We start from the raw sequence: 6489 nt of genomic DNA on the forward strand, positions 1-6489 counted from the left end.
CAACAAACGAAACGTTTCAATAGACCCTTTACAGCCGGTGGTACACGTCAACACAGGTGAGGCTTCAAGTCATTTTGCTTTGTTAAACACAACAAATGATAAGTCATTGACAACACGACAGAGGGATGATTGATGCGCCCAGCTGCTTGTGCTAAAGGCCCAAGATATTGTTATCAATCTTGGAATGCGTGGTAATGGCTAGGTGTCCATTTGTCAATTGATAATCGACAGAAGGATGATTGATGTGCCCTGCTGCTTGTGCTAAAGGCCCAAGATATTGTTATCAATCTTGGAATGTGTGGTAATGGCTAGGTGTCCATTTGTCAATTGATAATCGACAGAGGGATGATTGATGTGCCCAGCTGCTTGTGCTAAAGGCCCAAGATATTGTTATCAATCTTGGAATGTGTAGTAATGGCTAGGTGTCCATTTGTCAATTGATAATCGACAGAGGGATGATTGATGTGCCCAGCTGCTTGTGCTAAAGGCCCAAGATATTGTTATCAATCTTGGAATGCGTGGTAATGGCTAGGTGTCCATTTGTCAATTGATAATCGACAGAGGGATGATTGATGTGCCCAGCTGCTTGTGCTAAAGGCCCAAGATATTGTTATCAATCTTGGAATGCGTGGTAATGGCTAGGTGTCCATTTGTCAATTGATAATCGACAGAGGGATGATTGATGTGCCCTGCTGCTTGTGCTAAAGGCCCAAGATATTGTTATCAATCTTGGAATGTGTGGTAATGGCTAGGTGTCCATTTGTCAATTGATAATAGACAGAGGGATGATTGATGTGCCCAGCTGCCTGTGCTAAAGGCCCAAGATATTGTTATCAATCTTGGAATGTGTGGTAATGGCTAGGTGTCCATTTGTCAATTGATAATCGACAGAGGGATGATTGATGCGCCCAGCTGCTTGTGCTAAAGGCCCAAGATATTGTTATCAATCTTGGAATGTGTGGTAATGGCTAGGTGTCCATTTGTCAATTGATAATCGACAGAGGGATGATTGATGTGCCCAGCTGCTTGTGCTATAATTTCTATTATCATTTTCATAAAAAGATTTTTAAATTATTCATTTAATTAAATTGCAACATTTAATCACTTTTAACTAGCATAAATTGTAGTAATTAGACTAATTACACTAATTATCCACCGCCTCCACCCTCCCTACTCTTGTCCTTTAATAGCTACTAATTCGCTACTCAGTTGAGCTAGTATATCGAACTTGTAAACAGTTAGTCTATTATTTTCAGTGCGGGTAGTACAGTACTGTATAATAATTGTACTTTTTTGTAATTTTCTATGAAAAAATTAGTGTGTGTGTGTGTACATAAATGTAACGTGGTAACAGTGGATCAAAAGATTACATTTTAAAATAATAACTTTTAAGATAATTTTTTAAACTTTACTTTTTAAAAGATACTTTCAAAAAATTAAAACACAACAGGCCGAGCTATTCCAAATGAAACATTGGCAATCTTTCCACATGAATAAAACAAAATAGCACTCACCTGGCTAAGGAAATGCTGTTTTATCCCCTGCATGAAAAATCCTGTTTTATTCCGGTTGATATTAAATAATACAAAAATTAGATAGATTTTTTAAAATTGATTTTGCAAACCACATACAGTCCTTGAGAAGACTCAGCTGACATCAGCATCTGACCTCAAAATGATCTAAGTTATTAGTTGTTTCTGATCGTTCAGTTCACATTTGTTATGTTCGTACAATCGTACTGTTTTAGAATGTGATTTATTTTTTTAAATGAAAAATGTAATGGTATTGGTCAAGTCCTTATTCATGATTTTCAAAAATTCATGGTCTAATGGACATATTCATGCATAATCAATGCCTTTTTCTTCATGGTAATAAGAAATCATGCATAATTCAAGCTTTTCAAGGTTTTCATGGCTGGTGGCAACCCTAACACTGATGTTTTTTATTGCTCACGGCAGGACTTGAACATTTACCTTCGCCATCAGCAGGCTTGCAGTAATTGTGGTCGTGCGCCACAACTTTAGCCGCAGTTGTTGTTGAGGAGGGGATGAATAGGTTGTTGTTGCCGTAGGCGTGTCTACACAGCACAAGAACGTAATGTCTAGCAATTGTCCACTTTGAGTCCGTGCAAACCTTATCACCTGGTCACCGTGTTTTCACCGATTGATAATCTAGTTATGCCGATCTATTGACAACTGTTGACCATCTGTTGACCACACCAACTGATAACTGCAACGCTGCAAGTGACTACTGAGAACTGACTGGTCGGACCAGACCTAGACCGGCGCGCTAGCTACAGCGACAGCCATAGCCAGCCTTTACAGTTCGGAATGCGTTGTCTAGCCTAGAATGCGTAGTCTACTACCAGTACACTATCGCTGAACATTTGGGTCAGATAACGAATGTGCCCGAACCAACCAAGTTACACTATCAGCTAACTTCGGCCGAACTGTGCTGAACCCAATATTGCGTATTCGCGGCGAAACATTTGCACCAAACTTTTTGCAACATGGACGCTTACGTCGAAGACTATTCTAGAAAGTTCAAGAGGAAATTCTATAATTTCCGTTTTGTGTTAGACACCACTTGAATGTATCCTATGTTTCTTACTGCTCTGTGGCTTATTAATTCAGAATTAATGCTTACTTATTTTTTTTAAATGTTTGTTTTCTCAAGTGATACTGTATATATATACAATTTTAAATTATCCCACGGCCACATTTGTTAAGTTAAGCTATCTTGTTTTAATTTCAAGTAATTACAATGTGTAAGAGGTAACCTCACTTTTTTATGCTTTTGGGGGTAACTTTGTACCGGTACAAAGTTACCCCATTTTGTAATATGACTTATTTTGTTTTATTAATCATCTAAACTTACTACTCAAGATCAGGTCCTAATTATTTTGTTTATTTTCAGAAAATGCCTCGAAAGTACCAACCTTCGCCAGGCACAAGGCATTATGGCACGAAGACAGCCTATTCCTCTCAGCTCTTGGATACTGTTATTGAAGAAATTAAACTGGGAAAAATAGGCCAAATAGAAGCCTCTAGGAAGTACAAGATACCCCGCCAGACTCTGGTCAACAAACTTCCAAGACAAGAAACATGTTTAACTTGTTCCTGGACAACATTCCAAGAAAGTGGGAAAACTAGTGGTGTTTAGTGAAGAAGATCCCTGCTTTGTAGCTCATACTGTTTTTGTTAGTAAAATGGGTATACCTATTGGTATGTATGACTTACGTCTTATAATTAGGGGTTACCTTGATTCAATCAATAAAAAAGTACCTTGTTTCAAGAATAATATCCCGGGATATGAGTGGGGTAAACGTTTTTTAAATCAACACAAGGCAGCATTAAAAGAATGTTTTGCTAAGAGTATTTCTCAAAAACGTGCCACTGTTAATAAAGAAATTATCAATAACATTTTTGATAATTTTGAAAAAGAAGTAGAGAATGTTCTATCTTCGAACATCTTTAATATGGATGAGACAGGATTTCACGATAATCCAGCTTCTAAGAAACTACTTTTTCCTAGAACTTTACAGCATCCAGAAAAAGTGCTTAACAAAACCAAAACGTGCTACACAGGGGTGTTCTGGATGGAACAAGAAATAATGGAAGATTGGCTGGAAAACATGTTCATACCTTGGTTACACAAAAATAACATTACAGGAAAAGTTATTTTAATATGCGATAATTTATCAGCCCAAATTAGCATCAAGGCTTTACAAATGTGTAGCAACAATGAAATCTCATTTCTGACGTTCCCGGCAAACGCAACACATTTGTTGCAGCCCTTGAACCTAACTTTTTTTGGATCATTAAAATCCCAATGGAGATCTGTCTTATCGGAGTGGAGATCAACTCCAGATGGAAAAAAGAAAATATCATTGCCTAAGAGCACCTTTGTAGCTTTGGTGAAAGAAACTCTTAATTTAGGGAGTCACAACGTACAAGAAATTTTATACATTTTTAGCTCCAAAATTTTTTAATATGCTACCAGAAGAGATAAGATTAGCCAAAAATCGTAGTAAGTATAACAAACTGATTAAATCTTTATTATTTGAAATTGACAATGTAGAATCCTTTTTTCTTATACTGCAATAATACTCATATTAAATTTCCACAGTTACGTAAGATTTTTCATACCTTATAATTGAGAAAATTTGTTGAGAGTATTTAATATTATATACAGTTTAATACATTTTGTTTTAGAAATATATCCTAGCCTACTAAGATGATTTTCACATACATTAGCTATTTTTAGAGAAGCCATATGCTGTACTTTATTATCAAGTACTGTTCAAACAAATATTGTATACCAGTGTGTCAGTCACAGTCCTCCTAGCTTCAGTGTATTTTGTGCAATTCAGTGGTAATCATCCCTCACAGGTTTTGACCTCGGGATGCAGACTTTATTGTTCCAAAGTGTGAAAGTGTGTTTTTATAAATGTACAAACAGAATCAACACTTTAATTTGAAACATGTAATTTACTAAGTATAGCGTCAATATTCTGTAATATTATGTAAAGAGAACAATAAAGAGAGTTTCATTCATTCAAATATACAAACTCGTCTTGTAACAGTGCTCAATTAAAGAATTTTTTAAATATTTTGACTTGACAACATTGGCAGTACGATAGGGGGCCTGCCTTATCAAAAGTCCCCGTTGTTGTATAAAGTAGTTAGTAAAGTTTACTAACTTGTACATTTGTAAATAATTGTAAATATGGTTCCGACGTTTTCTGGCCTCCTCGTGGCGGAACTGGATATGCCATAAATTTTATGGCTAACCGACAGGGAAACAAACATTACTTGATCTATTTTCATAAATATATACATGAATATCTGCTATAATCTATATAATTCACCACACTTTACCCTATTACCACTATTCTCCACTATACTAATGCACACTGATAGTCAACACAACTACAACTTTAAGGTTATGTGAAGAAATAATTTGAGGAATCAGCAAAAATAAAAATAAATAGTTGCTAGGCAACGGTGACAATTCTATTGCAATGCTATGGATTTTGATTGTGTATTTGTTTTAAGTAAGTAAGCGGACAGCTGATTTTGCGGCCCCGGCCTGTAAAAACCTGCTCGGTCCCCAAATTACGATGCCAGCTGGCATGGCCAGCAAAACGTAACTTTCAGCCACCAATTAACGTATGTAATACAGCCAAAAACATTATAGTGTGGTGAAAATAGTATATTTCGTACCAAGGGCCGAAAATGAGGTTTTGCCAGCTCGAGATAGTTTTTAAGTTCGAGACGAAGTCGAGAACTTAAATCGGTCGAGAGCTGCAAAACCATTTCGGCCCGTGGTACGAACACTATTTTTCACCACACTATACCCTATTACCACTATTCACCACTATAATAATGCACACTGATAGTCAACACAACTACAACTTTAAGGTTATGTGAAGAAATAATTTGAGGAATAAGCAAAAATAAAAATAAATAGTTGCTAGGCAACGGTGACAATAACACAATTCTATTGCAATGCTGTGGATTTTGATTGTGTATTTAAAATGCATTCATGTTTAAGTAAGTAAGCGGACAGCTGATTTTGCGGCCCCGGCCTGTAAAAACCTGCTCGGTCCCCAAATTACCATGACAGCTGGCATGGCCAGCAAAACGTAACTTTCAGCCACCAATTAACGTATGTAATACAGCCAAAAACATGATAGTGTGGTGAAAAATACTTTACTAACATACTCTCTTACAGCAACTTTAAAATAGATTTTTTTAAAAGGGGTTCTTTAAGTTGGAGCTTTAAATTAACTGGCCAACCTCTTGTAATATATTTGTAAAATTGTTTTTATATAACGTAATATTGACTGTTTCACTGACTGCATTGTAAAACCTAAACTCTAATCTACTAATGACGACTAACAACTAGGGGGGGGCCTGGGGCCAAAGGCGAGTTTTTCCTATACATTTGGATTAAAAACACCTGTTTAGACTGGAAGGATCAGTATTTCTCTTGATTTAAGTGGTCTATAGTTACCCCAGTAAAATTAGAACTATCTTAGCGTTGATTTAAATCTTAAATCCACGACTTGGTACAAAGTTCCCGCAAATGCGGTTGTAATTTGTACCACCATTTTAAGTATGATTATATTGAGTAAATATTACTTTATTGTTATTGTTATGCCTTTAATGAGGACATACCATACTTTGATTTAGAAAACAGTACAGTTGAAGTATATATTGGTTAATTAGTTTTAAAACAGATGTGAATATCCGAAAAAGTGGTACAAAGTTACCCCATTTGACTGTAACAGTTGCCATGTGTTCCAATGCATCTGGGGAACATAAACTTCCACTTATGGTCATCGGTAAATCCCAGAAACCTCGAGCATTTTAGAATATCAATGTTTCTTCTCTATCTGTGATTTATCATGCCCAGAAGTCAGCGTGGATGGATTCATACATTTTCATTGACTGGTTCGTAAACAAATTTATACCTAGAGTCAAG

This window comes from Macrosteles quadrilineatus, unplaced genomic scaffold, assembly GCF_028750875.1.
Source record: "Macrosteles quadrilineatus isolate MER2022 unplaced genomic scaffold, UCM_ALF_1.0 Scaffold_2__2_contigs__length_208266976, whole genome shotgun sequence".
NCBI classification, from domain to species: domain Eukaryota; kingdom Metazoa; phylum Arthropoda; class Insecta; order Hemiptera; family Cicadellidae; genus Macrosteles; species Macrosteles quadrilineatus.